Genomic DNA, 21,604 nt, shown 5'->3' with positions numbered 1-21,604 from the left:
CCCCACAACCACCTATGGGACCGAGTCAGGCAAAATCAGGTGGATCAGCAGGATGAGTGTGCCAGGACAGGTAGATTTGTCTCATCTCTGCTTCCTTTAACCACTCTGCATATTGAGCATATCATAGATGAGAAATGGGTACAGCAGTGGGGAAAATGAGCAGGAGGGTTTCAGAGGTGGGACAGATGAGCAGGAGGCTACAACGGTGGGGCAGATGTGCAGGGAGGTACAGTGGTGGAAGAGAAGAGAAGGTGGTTCAGCAGTGGGACAGAAGAGCAGGGGGTTCAGTGTTGGGCCAGATGAGCAGGGGGTTCAGTGTTGGGCCAGATGAGCAGGGAGGTTCAGTGTTGGGCCAGGTGAGCAGGGGGGGTCGTTGTTGGGCCAGATGAGCAGGGGGGTTTAGTGTTGGGGCAGATGAGAAGGGGGTTCAGTGGTGGGGCAGAAAAGCAGGGGGGTAGAGCAGTGGGGCAGATGTGAAAGGAGGTGTATTGGTGGGACAGATAAGCAGGGGATTACAGTAGTGGGGCAGGAGAGCAGGGGGAACAGTGGTGGGGCAGGAGAACAGGGGGGTACAGAGGTGAGACAGATGTGCAGGAGGTACTTTGGTGGGGCAGATGAGAAAGCAGGTTACAGTGGTGGGGCAGATGAGCAGATGGGTTCAGTGTTAGGACAGATGAAAAGGTGATTCAGTAGTGAGAAGAGCATGGGATATGGCATTGGAGCAGATGTGCAGGGAGGTACTGTGGTGAGGCAGAAGAGAAAAGGGGGTACAGTGATGGGGCAAATGAGTAGGGGGTTACAGTGGTGGGATAGATGAGCAGGGGGGGTTCAGTGTTGGGTCAGAGCAGAAAGGAGGTACATTGGTGGGGCAGATGAGCAGGGGGTTACAGCGGTGGGGCAGAGGTGCAGGGGGTGCAGAGGAGAAAGGAGGTACATCAGTGGAACACATGAGCAGGGGGTTACAGTGGTGGGACAGAAGAGCATGGGGGCACGGCGGTGGAGCAGATGTGCAGGGAGGTACAATGGTGGAACAGAAGAGCAGGGTGGTACAGTGGTGGGACAGAAGAGCAGGGTGGTACAAAGGTAGGACAGATTAGCAGGGGGTACAGAAGTGGGGCAGATGTGCAGGGGGTTAAAGTGGTGGGGCAGATGTGCAAGGGGGTACATTGGTGGGGCAGATGAGCAGGGGGTTACAGTAGTGGGGCAGATGAGCAGGGGTTACAGTGGTGGGGCAGATGTGCAGGGTAGTACAGTGGTGGGGCAGATGTGCAGGGTAGTACAGTGGTGGGGCAGATGTGCAGGGGGTTACAGTGGTGGGGCAGATGTGCAGGGGGTTACAGTGGTGGGGCAGATGCGCAGGGGGTTACAGGGGTGGGGCAGATGTGCAGGGGGTTACAGTGGTGGGGCAGATGTGCAGGAGTTTACAGTGGTGGGGCAGATGTGCAGGGGGGGTACAGTGTTGAAAAAGATTTGAAGGGGGGACAGTGATCTGAGGTATAAAGGTGCATGAGATGGGGCTCATCTGAGGTGCGGAGTTGCAGAAATTGGGGCTCATCTGAGACGTGAGAGTGCAAGATGTTAATTTCTCACTACTAGTTTACAGTAGTGAGAGTAGTTTACAGCATTTACTTTATAAAAAAATCCTTTTCGTGATTGAGAGTGTGAAGTTGACATTTTTTTGTTATAAAATCGGCACGCTCAGTTTCTTTGAAAACATTTTTCAGCACACTGTGCTCAAAAGGTTGCATACCCCTGCGGTACTAGATAATTAAAGATAATTATTTTATTTTTTTCTTAATAATATTTTTTAACTATCAAATGAATTTGATGTTTTTTTAAAGCCCCATAGGGTGTATACTCTGCTTGATGATGCTGAAATATGGGCAGCATGCAAATGTACCTTTTAAGACAACTCTTTCTGCAACTGAGTTCTCATTATTCATTACTCTGCTGCCTCGGGAATAGACCTAGGAGAAGACACACAGAAGACACCACCAGATGATGTGCTCACACTGCCAGGACATGTGTAGTTGCAAGGGCTGTCAGGAAATGCAGTTCCGAGGTTAGGACCCACCTCCTTCTTCAGTCTCTGAGACTAAGGAAAGAGGCCTCCAAAATGCATTTCCTGACAGCCCTTGCAACTACACATGTCCTGGCAGTGTGAGCACATCATCTGGTGGTGTCTTCTGTGTCCCACAGTGGTGTTTTTTTCCCCCTGTCTTTAGTGCCTGGCTGCAGCGGCTCTGGTATAGCAGCCACAGATGGAGCTGCACTCTGGTCTTCCATCTCCACTGATGTCTGGACTGCACATTGATTTAAGAGACACATTTTTATCTACTTAGTTTGTGAGTGCAACTTTTATCCTTTTTTTGATCTCTACAATAAACTCGCCTACAACACGTGGTGTCCCTCTCTCTATTCTTTTCTGTTCACAACTTTGGGGTTCCCATCCTGGCAGAGGAGGCAGCCTAGCTCAGCCTGTAGTCAGCTTACCATTAATTAGAAGTTACTCACAGCCTTTAGATTCATCCTTTTACAAGCTGTCATTTGTATAGCTATCAATTGTATTTTGTTTCTTTATTTGTATTTGCAATGTTTATTAGACACGTGCAATTCATTTCATTCCAAATTCGTTTTTTAACAAATTTCGACAAATTTGTTAATTCGGAAACATCCGAATTAAAGAAAACCCGTTTAAGGAATTTTTCAGAATATTCGTAAATTAGAATATTCGTAAATTAGAATATTCGTAAATTCGAAAATTCGTAAATTAGAAAATTAGAAAATTCAAAATTCAAAAATCTGAAAACCCGAAAATTAGAAAATCTGAAATAATAACTATTAAAGTATAGGTATTGGAATTTCCTTTCAAACGAATCAAACCGTATCTAAACGAATGGAATGTAAAGAATTAATAATAATAAATAACAATAATAATAAAAAAAAAAAGTTTTATTATTATTTTTCATTATTAATTCAATCCGTTCCATTTGTTTAGATGCGACATTCGTTATTTCGGATAATTTGTAACTTCGGATAAATTTGTATTCAGTACGTTCACTAACAGCCAAATTTGAAAGGAAATTCCAATACCTATAATTTAATAGTTATTATTAGTTAGTTAGTTAGTTAGTTAGATAGTTATTATTTAGAATTTTCGGATTGTGATCATAACGAATGACCTGAAAAACGGAAAAAAAACAAAAAACGAATTAAATGAAAATGAAAACGAACACATTTTTTGGCAGTGTACATGTCTAATATATATTTGAACAGACACTCTGTTGCCAGCAAGCTGCTACACAGCAACTCTCAGAAGCAGTTTTTTAGCTGGTTGTTTTATTTTATTTCAATGTGTCTGTGATTTGCTTTTTTATTTTCCCTGTGTGGTGAGCACTAGACATTCATTTTTTTCTTTTTTGGTAGACCTAGGAGAGCCCATCTCTTTTGCTATATATTCTTCCTGAAGGGCTATCCAAGCAAACAAAAACGAAAAGGAGTAATTAGAGTTTCTGGGACTTGCCAGGCAATTTTTTTTTTTGGCTGGTAACACATTTCCTGTCTAAAGCTGCATTCACACTACAGAGTTTTGAATCTGGGGCAGATTTGCCGTGGATCTGCCCATGATTTGACAGCACTGAGGTGTGATTGACAAAACGCGAGACTCGCGTTCGAGATGACATTCATTTGAATGACACCTTGAATCATGGTGCGGGTCTGCCGCGATTGTCGTGCGATAAATCTTGCTGCAATCGTGGCAACCCGCATCGCAGGACGCATGGCACCCAAAAATAGTTCAGGAGCTATTTTTGGACGAAATGCGTCCCACGATGCGGGTTGCCGCGATTGCAGCAGGATTTATCGCGCAACAATCGCGGCAGACCCGCACAGCGATTTGTGGTGTTATTCAAATGAATAAATAATGATATTTGAAGCGCTTCACAATGTGCATAAAAATGAATATATATGAATAAATATAAATACTCAAATAAACCCAGCGGTGAGTAAAAATTCCTAAAAAATCCAGCAATCAAAATAGTGTTAAATTATAAAAAAATGAGTGACACCAAATGTGTAAAAAAATCCACATAAAAAATCCACATAAAAATAAATATATAGGGATGTATTCAGAAGGTTCAATTATACAAGTGTAGAATCCGATTGGTATAGAGCTTTGATCCAGTCCCACTAGCAAAGCTGTTTAAAAACACTTGCTTAATTAAGGTGCTCATTGACCTTTATAGTAACAATGTTTCTTTTGCTTCTGTTCACAACCAATGTGAGAATCATAAAACAGATCTCATTTGACAGGCAGATAAGAGAAAAAACCAATCATTGTGCAATAGTTAGGATACCAAGGTACACAGGCAAACTTCAATCCACTCACGTGTGCCTTATAATGATAAGGCATATGCAGGTTTTACTATAGCAGTCAGCCGCCTTAGACAGGAGCAGATTCACTGCAGTACACTGAGTGATACTGCTGATCTGCACAGAGCGTCCTTGGCTCCTCCCACGCGTTACATCACAGTCACGTGACTTTTTCAAGGATTTCAAGGATTTTTAGGAATTTTTACTCACCGCTGGGTTTATTTGAGTATTTATATTTATTCATATATATTCATTTTTATGCACATTGTGAAGCGCTTCAAATATCATTATTTATTCTTTTTAAGTGACTCTGAAAACACTCTTTTTTGATAGCAGCCTCACTTGGTTTTCTGTGTAATTAGCAGCTATTTAGCATCACAGCGCTTTGTGTTTTGTATATATTTATTAAAATGAATGCCATCTCGAATGTGAGTCCTGCATTTTGTCATTCACACCTCGGCACTGTCAAATCGCAGGCAGATTCGCTGAAAATTTTCCTGTGATTCAAAATCTGTAGTGTGAATGCAGCCTTAGGGTATCTCTACTTTGGATGAAGGAGCAGTGGAGACACCCTTGGAGCACTGTCTGGGGGTAGTAATAGATGGACTAGTATATATACAGTAGATGAACTTTACATAAGTGACTAACAAATTAAAGCCACATCTCCAGCTAACACTTTTTAAGCAATTACAGCAACAGTTTTTTTTTTTCCGTGCAACAACAACACGAACATAGTGACGTACTACAGCGAATTTCAGCTCTTGAGCGCCGCCCTTTGGGCCCCTTCTGCTAATTTCGTGTTTGGTGAGCATTGATTCTGAGCATGCGTGTTTGTACTTTCGACTTTTGTGTGACGGATTTGTGTATTGACCATACGAAAATCTGACGTCAAACCGTTGTCCTCCGAAAGTTTACTAGCCTGTTATCCAGCATTTGTTGGCGGAAAATTGGACAATTATCAAAAGGAGTGTACGATTTTAGGACAACAGTCTGTCAACAGACAATCCCCTGCCAACAATTGTACTGTGTGTATGAAGCTTTAGGCTGGATTCACATTCACACCTATGCATTTCTAGTGCTTTTTGCATTTTGCAGATTTGCACTACAGAATGTGCTCCATAGGAAACCATGTTAAATGGACTGTAGCGCAAAATGCAAAAAGCACTAAAACTGCATAGATGTGAATCCAGCCTAATACAATGGAGAAAGCGATACTATTGTGGCACATTGAGCGATGTAAACTATGTACAAATTTTTTAGCTAATGCCATTGTTTTAGAGGAATTTCTGTGATTGAACCTAAGCTATGTCAATAGAAATAAACAATAGGTTGGCCTTTTGACATATTTGACCTATGCCTGCATGATATTGTGCTCCCTAGGGTTTGGACTTAGGAAATGTTTCCCACAAAGAAACTAATGTAAGAAGATGATGGAAGTACAATTCCTCTGGGGACGACACTAAATCTACACTACAAGTACCAGCTCAACATACCGCTTTACCGTGAATGCTTATTGCCTGAAACCTGTTTGCCATGGAAATCATAGACCAACTATAAAGCAAGCTAAGTGACTTTTTAGTGTATCCCTAAAACATACAGATTGTTATCAATGCACATCTACTAGGAAGATAAGATAGTGTGTGCATGTGTGGTATATGCATATTTGTAGTACACTATATGTTCTGTATTGTTTTCCTAAAATTATAAATAGTTTACTTATGCAACATTCTGGTTTAATAAAAAATATATATATACAACAGGGTTTTTGATTTTCTTGCTTTACCACAAATTAGACCAAAAGATACTTTGCAGGGATAAGAAACAAAGAGATTTTTTCCTCTGTACAGAGCCGTGATTAGACACAACCGATCAGCAGTCCCCAGCCAATGATCCTGGATCATTGGCCGGGACTTGCTGACAGACTCTCACTGTGTACAATTACACCGGGTACCAAAAAACCCGGAAGCAGCCAGCGACATACCAGTATGTTGCTTTGTCTACAGGGGTCACCTGTCCACAGTACATTGCAGGCAGGTGGTCCTTAAGTGGTTAAAGCAATTGGCAGGGCTTGTCACTTTTTCCAGCCAGGAAAAGAAATCTCCGTGCTGCAGACATCTCCCATTCAAGAGACTCCACTTTTTGAGTCTCTGTCAGAAGATGTGGAAAAGTCAGCATAGTTCACTGTTGGCTCAGCCACAGTCACTTAATTTGGATGTCAGTGGACAGCAGCATCCTATAACCCAAGTAACAGACACAGTCCTGCAGGAGACTGGAATCATAGGATCCAGTGAGCATGCGGAGTTAAAAGCTAAAGCAATGATTCTTCTTCCTGTGTTACTATCTACTTTGACAACTGGGTGGTCTTTAAAGGATTCAGGACTTGGATGCCCTCGTGGAAGTTCATTAACTGGATGATTCATGGAAAAGTAGTGAGGGAAGGCAAGGAAGTCTGGGACTACATCTAGAAAGAAGTTCGCTACTGCACCATAAAAGTGGGGCATGTTGATGCATATGTCGTCCTAGTTCTAGACTTCGAGAATTGCAATAGACTGTCAGATGAAATATCAAAGATTACTGAAGTTGTGCCAGCTGAATTGTGGCTCGGTCAGTGTAACATGGCTGCATTGCATAGACTGCATAAGAATCTATAGCAACAGAGAATCTAGCTGAGAATCAGTACTTCAGTAAAACAGTTCAGAAGACAAACAGTCATGTTTGCTTGTCTTCATAAACAGCATCTCTCTCAGCGAAGTACATGGTAGCTCTGGTAGCAAAGGTGAACAGCTGGAGGGATACGAGGCCCAAGGACATGGGAAGGGGGGTGGACTAATGTTCTATGGTAGCAATCAGGGAGGTACTAGGTCTTCCAGAGAAGCTGCATGCCACTAGGCTCTCGCAGAGGCTGTCTGCACACTGTTTCTTAAAGTGAAGGTTCACCCAACTGGTTGCAGAACTCTTGCCCAAGTACCTCTGCCTCATCATGTGTAGCCTCTCTGAGCTGCTGAGGGAAGCACAGAAACGTATCTTCCCTGGACATGCCCAGAAACCCAGGGGGTTATGGGAAAAGGAGTTAAAAGGGACTGCATCCACATTTCAGCGTGGTGAGTATTTGCTCGCTCCACTACAATATTCTTTTCAGTGTTTGTGTGGGTGCATATAACTGTTGATGTTGGCTGTTGAGCTGTAAACAAATAATAGATTTTTCCTAAACCATGCTTGTTTAATATTCAGTTTTGTCTAGTTCAAAATTGTGTTTTATACTCAGCAAACTAAATTTGTTTCTTTGGTTCATATGATGCCATATTAATATGTACTTTTTTTAATTAAGTGATACACAGTTACTTGTTAATCTCTGTTTTGTATAGTAGAAAGCCTCTTAGCTATAGCTGTTATGCAATCAGATGACCATAGCTTATTGTTATAATATAGCAAGTGCCAGCTGCCCTCAGTAAGTCTGCAGCAGTGAGTAATCATATCCTAATGATGAGCATCCCTTCTTGCTAATATGAATGAGACAGGAACTGTGAATGAGATAAGTGAGGATTAGAAATCTGAAAGCTGTAAAGCTTTGGCAGTGAAATGCACCCATTATGTTTAAGTCACAGCCTTTTGCAAAAATTTTTTTTTGATTACACTCCTACCTGCCTGCCTTCCATCCTGGCACATAGAAGTTGTTACCCATCCCGTTAATTTCATTTAACACTTTAGAAGATTTTACATTCTAAAGTAGCTCATAAATTCAATATTATTTAGAATTATTTTTTTTTATATTATTATTGGGCCCCATTAGTGTCACAGTGCAAAAGATTAGATGTTATCAAGAAATTGCTCTTCACATTGAATTCATAATTGGCTTTCTATAGATTTCAACACTGTATTAAAAATTAGGTTATCTTTGAATAAACAGGCATAAAATGTTAGTCTCTATGTCTTTGTGTTTTTCTAGGACTTCTAGCCAGACCTCAAAAGATATGCATATGTGTCATGCAAGCAGCAAAAGGCATATGTCTTCACAGTTGGAAGCAGATTCTAATTAGGTTTGGGTGCTGATTCAACACTTGTTAAAGGCTGTATTAACAGGGAGTAAAAATAGGTAAGGCTATTTTGGTGCCAGCTTTATATGCATATAAATTGTTTCAGCTAAAATTCTTTGCAGGTTCTGCCCTCTATCAGTCAGAGTGGAGGACTCACTATAATGATGTTCCATCCAGGATGAAAATATGTAGTGGTATGCACCTCACTAATTTCCTGCCTTAAAGTTTGTGCCCAACCTCAAAATATCTGTGAATATGCAGAGTAGCAATGAGTGCAAGGTAATGGTGCTGTGCCATAATTCTATGAGATAATAATGTTGTCAGAAACCATGAAATCAAGCCGAGACAGAAGTACAGTTAAATCACACTAATCTAATAATAAAAGTAAAAAGAACAAACTTAGTCAAAACATAGCCAAAGTTCAGTAACGGGAATGGATAGTCAGCCAAGCCAGAAGTCAAGGATCAATGTAGTGGAACAGCAAGCAGGATCTGGAGCCAGAAGGGATGTCAGTAAAGCAAGTCTTGAACAGGATCGCAGGAGATAATTTCTGTGATGTTGACCAAGGAGAAGGCAGAGAACCTCTGGACTGGACGGCTTAAGTAGGCAGGACTGACGAGCAGGATATCATCAACAGGTGAGTAACTGTGGAGAGATAGGAGCTGGCAATTAGCCATCAGCTGAGTGGCCAGCTCAGAGAAGGAAGAGCTGAGCTCACCCCTGACAAATATGTACACACTTATGTGCATAATCATATACATGAGAGTTTATACACACATGCACATACAGAATATTTCCTTGCACAAAGGTTTAGTAATCATATAAAGTAATTAAATATTTGAAATACAAGTCAAGTGCATTAATTCAGATCATGCAATCCAAACACTAGAGTTGCACTCAGCAAAGTATACTGCTGTACTCCAAGCACGCAAAAAGAATAACTGAAGTATGTCTGTATTGGGTAGACATGTGCATAACGAAAAATGTGTTTAGTTTCGTTTTGATTCTTTAATCTAATCAAATCGATCAATTTTCAATTTGGTTGAAACGAAAATGTTATATTGTTTTCGATTTGAATGCAGAAAAGTGAACAAACAAAAGAAAAATCTTCATCAAATGATTACAATGACTCTTTAAATCACCTTTGGCTTAACAAAAACAACATTTTTCAAAATGGTACTCCAATAACACACACAGTCTTTGATTTCAGCATTATGTGTAGTTTGAAATCGACTGGAGTTCAATGTAAAATTCAATTTGAATTTCAGTCTAAATTTCCAAAATTCGAATGAATTTCGTTACGTTATTCAGAGCATTCAGTAAAATGTGTTTTTATTGTAATTCGGGTATTTGGATATATCTGAATCTTCGAATAACAAAAAATTTGTCTGAATATTAATTTGGAACAAAACGAACCGCACATGTCTAGTATTAGGTTCAATGAATTTACTATAGCATGCTAATCCAGGGTTAGATTCAGTTGGTATATAGGGTTCAGGAAGGAATTCTTTCCCTGTTAAAGGGAATCTGTAATGTGAGAACAATGGAGGCTGCCATTGTCAACTAGTCACTGGGAAACTTGCCTGGGTTCATTTTGAGGGCAGTTTCAGTGAATGCATCCAAAAATCTGCAAATCTGGAACAGTAATGGGAACCCCATTGAAGTCAATAGGAGGCAAATCTTGAGAATGTATTTGCTCCCTTTTCAAAGCTAATACTGTAGACCAGGGATTGACAAACAACAGGCATGGAGAGTTGGGCACTGGGGGACTGGCGATTATATAGTGACCACAGTTCTACCTTAAAGTATGTATTATGGGCTTTAAAAAATGTGGGTGGAAGATTGGGCATGGGTAGGAGCCTTAGAAAACATGGAGCTGAGCTTCAAGCTACACTGATAGCTATATATCACATCTTCAAAATAAGCCTTATGCCCTGTACACACGACCGGTTTTCCCATCGGAATAAAGGTTTTTCTGACGGAGTTCCGACTCAAGCTGTCTTGCATACACACGGTCACACCAAAGCCAGAACGTGGTGACATATGACGGGACTAGAAAACGGAAGTTCAATAGCCAGTAGCCAATAGCTACCGTCTCATACTTGCTTCAGAGCATGCGTCGTTTTTGGTACGTCAGAACAGCATACAGACAATCGGTTTTCCCGATAGGAATTGGTTCCGTCAGAAAAATTTAGAACATCTTCTCTTTCTAGGTCCGTCAGAATTTTCGACGTAAAAAGTCCGATGGGGCATACACACGATCTAAATATACAATTAAAAGCTTCCGTCTGACTTTTTCTGTCGGACATTCCGCTCGTGTGTACACGGCATAAGACTGTATTTTAAAAGGTGTAATACTGCTACGCACAAACTATTAGTGTATGTTTTATAGGCTATGTGCAATATTTGTCTATGATCTTTTTATATACTAATATGCACACCAAAATGTTTTATTTAAGACAAATATATAAATCAATAAAGGTGATTTATATACTAAATATTTTGATAATATATGCATATCAGGATACAAGATTCTTTACAGCATGGAAAAGATGTGCTTCTGTAATCTGCTATAGTACACCCTTGAATGAGGGAGGGAAGGAAAAATAGCTTACAATGCTTTCTAAGACTAGACTCTGACGTTTTTCTTACTTTCAGTTTTGTATGGAGTGGGGAAAAATTAAAATTTCTGTCAGGTTTCTGTTTTCGGCTGTTTCTCTGTTAAATAGATTTCACATTGCTTCTTCTCCGACAAGAAGCACTAGCTCCAAAGTAGCATGGGTTCGCCTTCCCTGAGTGACCTCGGGTTATTTGGCAGGGGGGATCTTATTTTTAGCAGAGCAGAGGGTTATAGGGGAAAGAATGTGCCCACTGTGATGGTGTTGCCCAAATATGGAAGTAGTGTACATCCTTATTACTTTTCCACTTGAAAATGTCACACGGGAGAAACGAAAAAAAAAAAAATATGTGGTGGGGCTGTTCCTGGTTTGAAGGTGGTCAGTGGCTTTTCACTACTTTACTAACACACAAAAAAAAGAAAAAATTGCCCAAGTGAAACAACTTACCCATAGGAAATACAAATCAAGTGTAAACCAGCCAGGGTTGGGCCCAGCCCTTCCTTCTCTGAGCTGGCCACTCAGCTTTTGGCTAATTGCCAGCTCCTATCTCTCCACAGTGACTCACCTGCTGATGATCCTGCTCGTCAGTCCTGCCTACTTAAGCCGTCCAGTCCAGATGATCTCTGCCTTCGCCACATCTCTAGAGACGCTCTCCTGTGTTCCTGTTAAAGATTTCCTTGGCTGACATTCCTTCTGGCTCCAGACCCTGCTTGCTGTTCTACTATGCTCATCTCTGGCTTCCTGACATTTTGGCTTGTCTGACTATCCATTCTAGTTCCTGAACTCTGGCTATGTTTTGACTACGTTTACTCTGTTTACCTTTTTTTTTTAATTATTATTATTAACCGCTACTGAGGCAGAATGGCACAGGCAGGCGAATTGTCATCATGTTACGTCGCTCCTTAAGGCGGCCACTAGGGGAGCACACGCACCGCCGGAGGTGCGCGCGCACGTGCAGCTCTCCCTGGAGCCGATGCGAGTGGCCGGCAGTCTCAAAGAAGTGACAGATCGTCATACAAACTATGAACAGCGATCTGTCATCTTCCCTAGTCAGTCCCCTCCCCCCCTTCAGTTAAAACACACACTAGGGAACACAATTAACCCCTTGATTGCCCCCTAGTGTTAATCCCTTCACTGCCAGTGACATTTTTACAGTAATCAATGCATTTTTATAGCATTGATCACTGTATTAATGCCAGTGGTCCCAAAAATGTGTCAAAATTGTCCGATGTGTCCGCCATAATTTCGCAGTCCTGTTAAAAATTGCAGATCACCGCCATTATTAGTAAAAAAAAAAAACATAATAAAAATGCCATAAAACTATCCCCTATTTTGTAGACGCTATAACTTTTGCGCAAACCAATCAATATACGCTTATTGTGATTTTTTTTACCAAAAATATGTAGAAGTATACATATTGGCCTAAACTGAGAAAAAAATAGCTTTTTTTTATCCGCGCAATTGTCAGTTAAAGCAACGCAGTGCCGAATCGCAAAAAGTGCCCTGGTCAGGAAGGGGGGGCTGAAGCGGTTAAACAAGTGAGATTTAACTGTAAAAAAAAAAAAAAAAAAAAAGGTAAACAGAGTAAACATAGTCAAACATAGCCAGAATTCAGGAACCGGAACAGATACTCAGACAAGCCAAACTGACAGGGAGCCAGAGATGAGCGTAATAGAACAGCAAACAGGGTCTGGAGCCAGAAGGATTGTCAGCCAAGGAAATATTTAAGACCCCTTTCACACTGAGCCACCCCTATTTTTAGCGCCGCTTTACCGTCGTTTTAGCGGCGCTATTCAAATTATATTAAAACCGCCCCACTAGCGGCCGTAAAGGGGTTAAATCCATCCACAAAATGCCGCTGCAGCGGCACTTTGCCGGCGGTATAGCAGCGCTGCCCCATTGTTTTCTATGGGCAGGGGCGCTTTAGTGAACTCCCCGCTCCTAATACGCTCCAAAGAAGCTGCTGACAGGACTTTTTTCTAATGCCCTGCCAGCGCACCGCTCCTGTGTGAAAGCCCGAGGGCTTTCACACTGGATTGAATGGAGCCGCTGTTTCAGGGCGCTTTGCAGTCACTATTTTTAATGCTATAATGCCTGCAAAGTGCCTCAGTGTGAAAGGGGTCTAACAGGAATACAGGAGAGCATCTCTAGAGATGTGGCTAAGGCAGAGATCATCTGGACTGGACGGCTAAGACCCCTTTCACACTGAGGCCCTTTTCAGGCGTTTTCACGCTAAAAAAAGCACCTGAAAAGCTCATGAAAACCTATTTTCATTCAAATCAATTAATGCTTTCACACTGGGGCATTGCGCTGGCAGGTTGGTGAAAAAACGCCTCTCTCCATTGAAATTAATGGAAAGCTTCAAAAGCGCCTGAAAAGCTCTTCATAAGCACCTGAAAAGCTCTCTAAAAGTGCTCAGTGTTTTACTGACAGTTTACAAGCGCCTCAGTGTGAAAGGGGCCTTAAGTAGGCAGGACCGACAAGCAGGATCACCAACAGGTGAGTCACTGTGGAGAGATAGGAGCTGGCAATTAGCCGACAGCTCAGAGAAGGAAGGTCTGGGCCCAGCCCTGACAAATACAAACACTGTATGTAGTTGTATTAAGTTGGAATTGGATATTATGTACAGATTAGTCTCATGACAGAAAGCTAACTCACCAGGATAAGAATACTAATAAATAAATAATAAAATGAGCCTTTCCAGGTCCAATGAGATTTGAAGATAACACTCACATGGCCCAAAACAAAGACATGTAACCTTTGGTAAAGCTTCATGAATTAAGGCTATTGTGTTTTTCATTGTGACCGTTATGACATTTTTCATATATTCAAATGTGTCCAATCAAATTTGGAAAACAGTGACATGGTCAAAAATAAAGACACCTACTCTTGTGTAAAGCTTTATGAATTAAGGCTATTGTGTTTTTTTCAATGTGATCACACTGGCAGCTTCTTTATTGTAACTTACAGACAATTCTTAAGCTTTTGTTTGTGAACACTGCAATAATTTTGTTGCTATGTTTGAAAAATATACATTCAATGACCTTACCTCTGCCTCATATTGATACTAGTGAATAGTTACAAATATTCACACTATAGTGAAAAGGTAAATAAAAGAAAGCTGCAGCTGCTGTACACAAAGTGCTATTCACTTAAAATCGTAAGACATAAATAAATACAAGGCTCGCAATAGAGTAGTGACATCAAATATAAACCATCCAATGTAAAAACCACAAATGTATAAAAAAAATGACATATTGCAAAAATGTCCCAAATAAATAAAGTGCTCTTGTTCTCCAATCTTCTGATCTGGCAGGGAATGATGATTCACACAGTTCAGTAGAGATCTCAAAGGTTGGGATATTCCCCAAATTGAGAAAAGGAACTAATAGTGAAGTTCTGTAAAACTGGTGTTTATTGCACATATAAAAGTTGTACTTACAAGACAGCGATGTGAAGTAAGCATGTAAAAAGTAGGGATTCTGTCCAGGAATGCCACATCCAGCGTGCATTCCAACAGTAGCCGGAGGTGGCATTGTTTGTACTTGGCACCAGAAATTATATCAACGCATTTCGCCCTCCCACAAGGCGTCATCACAAACCTTCAGCTCCCTCCATATATTTATTATGGGATTAAGGTCTGCAGACTGGCTAGGCCACTCCAAGACCTTAATGTGCTTCTTCTTGAGCCACACCTTTGTTGCCTTGGTCGTGTGTTTTGGGTCACTGTCATGTTGGATTACCCATCCATTACCCATTTTCAATGCCCTGGCTGAGGGAAGGAGGTTCTCACCAAATATTTGATGGTACATGGCCCTGTCCATCGTCCCTTTGGTGAGGTGAAGTTGTCCTGCCACCTTAGCAGAAAAATAAAGTTTCCACCTCCATGTTTGATGGTGGGGATGATGTTCTTGGGGTTATAGGCAGCATTCCTCCTCCTACAAACACGGCCAGTTGAGTTGATGCCAAAGAGCTTGATTTTGATCTCATCTGACCACAACACTTTCACCCAGTTATCCTCTGAATCATTCAGATGTTCATTAGCAAACTTCAGACGTACATACATTCTTGAGCAGGGGGACCTTGCGAGCGCTGCAGGATTTTAGTCCTTCACGGCATAGTGTGTCACTAATTCTTTTCTTGGTGACTATGGTCCCAGCTGCCTTGAGATCATTGACAAGAGTCTCCCGTGTAGTTCTGGGTTGATTCCTCACCGTTCTCATGATCATTGAAGTTGAAGTTAGCAGGGGAGCAAATACTTTTTTCTCTCACAGTATGTAAAGTTGAACAGGGGGAACCCACAACCTTTCACACTCCCCTTATGTTCCTGGACAAAAAACTCTGCATTAAGACATTTCATGACATAATGTTTGATGTATTAAGTTTCCTACGTGCTGCTAGTATTAGTAAATACTGTAGATAGTAAAGTATATCATATTTACTTGTTTGAAACTTTTTTTACATTTCTTCAATTACTTCCTGGTTTCCTGCCTAGGGAAATGCTGTCATACATCCCAGGGGTCTTCAGAAGGGGAGGAAAAGAGGAGAGGTTTTCTCAGCTAAGCACACTCTCCTGCATCCATACTTGAGCTAAGGGCAGGAAGTAAATTCTGCATGAATCATTTGCCCTTACTTAAGATGGCCACGTCCAGAAATGCTAAGGAGTGTTTTTCAAAGTGATTTCTCACCAAAATAAAGCATATAGACATGGATGGATGGAGAGGGGGGGGGGGTTAAGTATTAAAAATTTGTTATATAACAGTTTTGGCTTGTGGAGCTCAGATGCAGTGAAGATCTGCTTTTAAATGTTGAGGTATGTTCCTGACATACTTTTGAAATGTTATAGTTACATAATTAGGTTGAAAAAGGTCAAAAGTACATTGAGTTCAGCCAATAATACAATTAGAAAATTTTGAGTACAGGATGATACACATATACAGTTACGTTGTGGACTATTTTTCTCATGCGTCTGAAAAGTGATATTTGCACGGAAACTGACAGTCTTGAACCAATTACTTTATACAAACATAATAAATAACACCCTTAATAGGATCACAGAGTAATACTTTGCATATGGGCTCAGTCCCAAAAGTGGCAGTTTGATTTAACGCATGCACAATGATCCAGGAAATCTAGCATCCTGTTATGTTTAAGGAATGACATGCAAACTGGATACATTTTTTTTATTAATTTGTCATGAGTTCATCATCAATCAAACCTAAATGCCATTTGCATAAGGAAGGAATTCATGTAACCAAAAATGTTTACTACTCTGGGTTAAGTAGAGAACAATGTATTAATATCACATGTCTGCCAAACTCCACCTCTCTGGCTATTTTAATATTGCTTGATAAAACAACAACATAATATGCTTTCTTAACAATACTTTTTACATTTTAATTCCCTTGAGCTAGTACAGACCTTTCTAGCATTAAATGTGTCCGTTTAACAAAGTTATAATTTTTGTTTGTTGTCAATTTGGAACACGAGAAACATGAGGGAAATTTGCTATAAATGTACGTCTTTTGTCAGTTTTCTCAGTAGATAACAGGGAAAGCACTGCAACATTTTATAATAAAACTGTATGCCAAGGTTTAAAATCTGTACGTATGAAATGAAAAATGCTGTAAATGCAATGGCATATTTATTTCATATGTGCATACAAATTTGACAGACTATATATCTCCTCTTAGACATGTGCAGGATGAAAAAATTAGTTTTGTTTCGAGAGAGAGAGAAAACATCTTCTGAAATTCGAATTTCGCATAGAATGAAATCGAATTCCAATAGAAAAGATTAGAATAGAATAGAAAATAATATAAAAGAATAGCATAGAAAAACAATAGAACAGAATAGAAAAAAAATATAATATACTCTATTCTAATCTTTTCTATTCAAATTCATTCTGTACCAAATTCCAATTTCGGGAAGATGGTTTTTTATATATATATATATATTCTATTCTGTTCTATTGTTTTTTCTAGTCTTTTCTATTAGAATTCAATTTCATTCTATTTCCATATAACCATTTTCCGATATTTTGAATTTCGTATAGAATGAATTCACATTCAAATAGAAAAGATTAGAATAAAATAGAAAATAATAGAAAAGAATAGCACAGAAAAACAATAGAACAGAATAAAAAAATATTTTATATATATCTATATATCTATATATAGATATATAGATATATAGATATATATATCTATATATCTATATATCTATATATATATTTCTATTGCTTTATTACTTTCTATTCCATTTTATTGTATTTTTTAGAAAATCGATTTCTATTTTTTTCAAATTTGTTTTTGAATGTGTTCGCTTTTTTTGGATTAGTTTAAATTCATTACTTTTGTAATTCGGAAATTCGGATGCATACGAATTTCCGAATAATGAAAAATTTGTCTGAATTTTGATTCGGAACAAGATGAAATACACATGTCTATCTCCTCTTCAGTGACCTGCACAATCAACTTAGTTGCCATAAGGAAAATACATTAAAACAGGGGTAGGCAGCCTTTCAGCAGTTGAGATCCAGCTGGACAACATGGAGGAAATCAAAGATCCCGGAAGGGCAGCGCTCTTTTAAAAAACAAAACAAAAACTATCAAGTCCCCAATAAAAAGACAGGATGAAGAACACATAATGTGTCACAGTAGTGTCCTCTGCCCCCTTCACATCACTCCCCTCCCCACAGTGATATCCTCTGCCCCCTCACAGTAGTGTCCTCTACCCCTTCACGTCATTCCCCCACACAGTAGTATCCTCTACCCCTCACAGTAGTGGCCTCTACCCCGTCACATAACTCCCCCAAGTAATGTACTCCGCCCCGAAAGCAGTGCCCTCTGTCCCCTCCCCACAGTAGTGTCCTGTAGCCCCTAAAGCCGTGTCCCCCCACAGTAATGTCCTCTGCCTCTCTGCTCTCCAAAGCAGTGTTCTCTGCTCCCCCTCACAATAGTATCTTCGTCCCCTCTGCCCCCCCCTCCCACAGTAGTGCCCTCTGCCCTTCTGGCCCTCACATCAGTGTCCTTTGCTCCTCTAGCACTGTGCTACCTTACAAGGCATGTACAGCAGAGCAGAGAGTGAGAGGTAGCACAGTACTGGAGGAGGGCGGGAGCTGCCATAGTAAATTTTTCATATTAACAAAGTGGTCCTAGCAACCATTCACCTGCTGGTTAACCTTGAAAGGTTAACTGAAGCTGCTCCTGCCCTCCATCCAGTCTGCCTGCCTCTCACTCTCCTCTCTGCTGTTAAGATGATTGCGGTGGAGGCTGCGGGGAAGCATCGGCAATCCATGTTTACGATCTACCTGTTCACTGTCTGCGGTGGACCAACAGATCACAATTGACGGGTTGTCTTTCTCTTGAAGAGTCTTGATAAAGCTACAGCATACAATACAAAAACATTTTACACAATTGGGCACTTCCAACACTGTGGCTACAACCATTTGGGAAGGCCCTTTCCTGCTTCAGAAAGTCTGTGCTCTTTTGCATAAAGTCAGGTCTACAAAGACATAGTTTGATGTAAACACTCCCTCAGGACTAAGGATGAGCTCCGGCATGTTCACACAGTCACCGTGCAGAGCCCGCCAGGAAGTCGGCACTGCGCTGCGCTAATCACAGGCAGTGAGACATCTCTGCAGCCGCACATCGGGACAATATCTCACTGCCTGTGATTAGCACAGCGCAGTGCCGACTTCCTGGAGTGTGCAAACACGCCGGAGCTCATCCTTACGATCCGGTGAACATAGGAATTAAAAAGGCAAATCTACTGCTCTCTGTATACCAAACGGTTTAATTCATCATAAAACATATAAGATGGCAAACCAACCTGTAAGTTATTACAGCATATAAAATAATTAAAAATAAGGTTTAAGAATCTCTATTTCAAATGAATGGCACAGCTATGCCTATCATTTTAATTGACTGTGGTGTGGGTTTTTAAAGCTTGGGGTCTGATAGCCATGTATAATGAATAAATGCAATAGTCTCCCCTACAGTCCTTTTTGTGTTGCCATTATTTTAATAGGAGCTGGATTTAAGGACAATGGCCATGTGTAATTTCTTTTCATTTTGCCTGGCATATAATGGAGTAGTTTCTAATAGCTGCATTATTACCATAATGTAGCCTAATGCAACGTAAGGCAGGTTGTAATTTCGAATTCGATGTGATTTACATTTAAAATGTAAAATAAAGTCTCTCAATGCTAAATGACACCAGCTGGGTTTTTGTATAGATGGGATGCAGGAATTGTCATTTCTCTCAGCAAATCTTCCTGGAATTCAATTGATGGACTCCGCTAGTCATGCTTCATATACAGCTGTTCAAAAAGACAACATTAGCAACTGTGCCATACTTCCATTTACAGCATAAATAAGAGTACTGATATATCTTTATTACATTCTATACCTGAATATTCATTGATGACTTCCTTTATTCTGGAGTTCACAGCTGCTTATTGGACGAGATTTGACTTATTATATATAATTGCGCTATCATTTTGTACTTATTCCTAGAACATGCAGATGAATGGTTTTCTATACCCTGACAAGCAGATTCAAAGGTTTTCTCCCATTTTTAAGTAACAGGTTGTCTTGATCATTACCTAAAGTATTTCAATTGCTCATCCAGACCATAGTGATTAAAGTGTTTTTCATTTCCTTGCTGGGATTTGCAATTCATGAGACATTTTCATGTTGCATTTTCTTACAAAAAGGGTTTAGGGTCAATCGGATTTTAATTTTTAGGTTTATGAGTCTTTCCATGATGGATGCTTGATATGGCCTCATCTAAACAAAGCAGGCATGCAAGGGAAAGTAGGAGGAATGCATTACTTGTCTGCCTTTTTCAGTTGTTTGTGTGTAAATTTAAGCTTGAGATATTGGGCTCTGTAAATTGGCATGCTTTCCCATAAAGTAACAAAAGTGTTACTAAACCCACAATAGTAAAATCAGTCTGTATATGCAGTAAAGCATGCTAGTCATACTCACTGTGGAATGTAATGGGTTAATCCTCTGCATTGTGTAAAAAGGCTGTTCGATCCTATCTCCTCCTTCTTCCACTGTCTCCAAAAAAATAACCTGATATTTACAGAGCCAGATGACAGGCTGCACATGCTCAGTTTGGTGTGTATTGCTAGAGAGTTTTTTTTTCTTGGGAGAGTACATGTGTTTAGCACAGGGCCAATCAGCACTGTCCAGACAGAGGGTCAGGGGTCCTGCATTTTCATTGGACAATCGTGGCAAAATGAAAACTCCTCCCACAAACTTTAACCAGACGTTCATAAAAGTCACAAGACTGCTCTAACTGCTGATGAGAAAAGGTATTTAGCAGTTTAAGTTTTACTAAAATAATTGCATTTCTGTTCTGTGGGAGACCAGATATAGTGAATGCAGGGTCCTGGGTTTAGTAACACTTCAGTAACTTAAAGGAGAAGTATAGCCAAAGCTCAGAAATAAAAAACAAGATCTGTTGCGCTTAATATGATGTAAAATAAAAGCTGCTAACACAAAAAAAAAAGCGCTAGAAAATAAGTCTAAATGTCCCCATAAAGGTAAAAATAACAATAGCTGAATAAAGTCCTCTTCATCAGAAGGAAGTGGTGACAATCTGTTTAGCAGGATCAATAATGAAAGGACACTCAGAAAGGAGATGTAAACACCATCACCAACACCCAAACAAACTGACCCTTACCATCAGTGTATGGGTTATACACGTGTGTAGAAATCAGATAGTGAGAGGCAATCTTCCTGGGATAGACCAACGATCCTCCAGTGGAGTAGCATAAACATATTCCTTTCCCTCTAAACTAAATGGAAGGCTTTAGGTCTCCTCCTTGTGACAGGATTAAGAGCCAGGTATAGTCCAGTGGGTATATGCGCCTCAAGAATCGTGGTATATGGGGAGTAAAGAGAAAACACTCATGTTGGTGACAAAACGTTGGGTGACAAGAGACTGGTGATGCAGGACGCGGTTGGACGGTGACACGGTGGCCATCTTTGTGGTTAGAAGCGCTGGACGCTTCACACTGCTCTGTAGCTTCTTACGAAATGTGAGTGGCTTTTACTTTTTATACAATAAATTATCCTTTTTGATGGAATTTGCGCAATGAGCGTTTTCTCTTTACTCCCCATATACCACGATTCTGGAGGCGCATATACCCACTGGACTTTACCTGGCTTTTAATCCTGTCACAAGGAGGAGACCTAAAGCCTTCCATTTAGTTTAGAGGGAAAGGAATATGTTTATGCCACTCCACTGAAGGATCGTTGGTCTATCCCAGGAAGATTGCCTCTCGCTATCTGATTTCTACACACGTGTATAACCCATACACTGATGGTAAGGGTCAGTTTGTTTGGGTGATGGTGTTTACATCTCCTTTCTGAGTGTCCTTTCATTACTGATCCTGCTAAACAGAGTGTCACCACTTCCTTCTGATGAAGAGGACTTTGTTCAGCTATTGTTATTTTTACCTTTATGGGGACATTTAGACTTATTTTCTAGCGCTGCACCACTCCTAATAGCCAAAGCTCGTTTGGCTGTACTTTTCTTGTGGATCACAGGAATGCAATTCATTTT

The sequence above is a fragment of the Aquarana catesbeiana genome, linkage group LG05 (genome assembly GCF_042186555.1).
Source record: "Aquarana catesbeiana isolate 2022-GZ linkage group LG05, ASM4218655v1, whole genome shotgun sequence".
Lineage (NCBI taxonomy): Eukaryota > Metazoa > Chordata > Amphibia > Anura > Ranidae > Aquarana > Aquarana catesbeiana.
The sequence above is the reverse complement of the archived record's forward strand: the minus strand, read 5'-3'. Positions refer to the sequence as shown.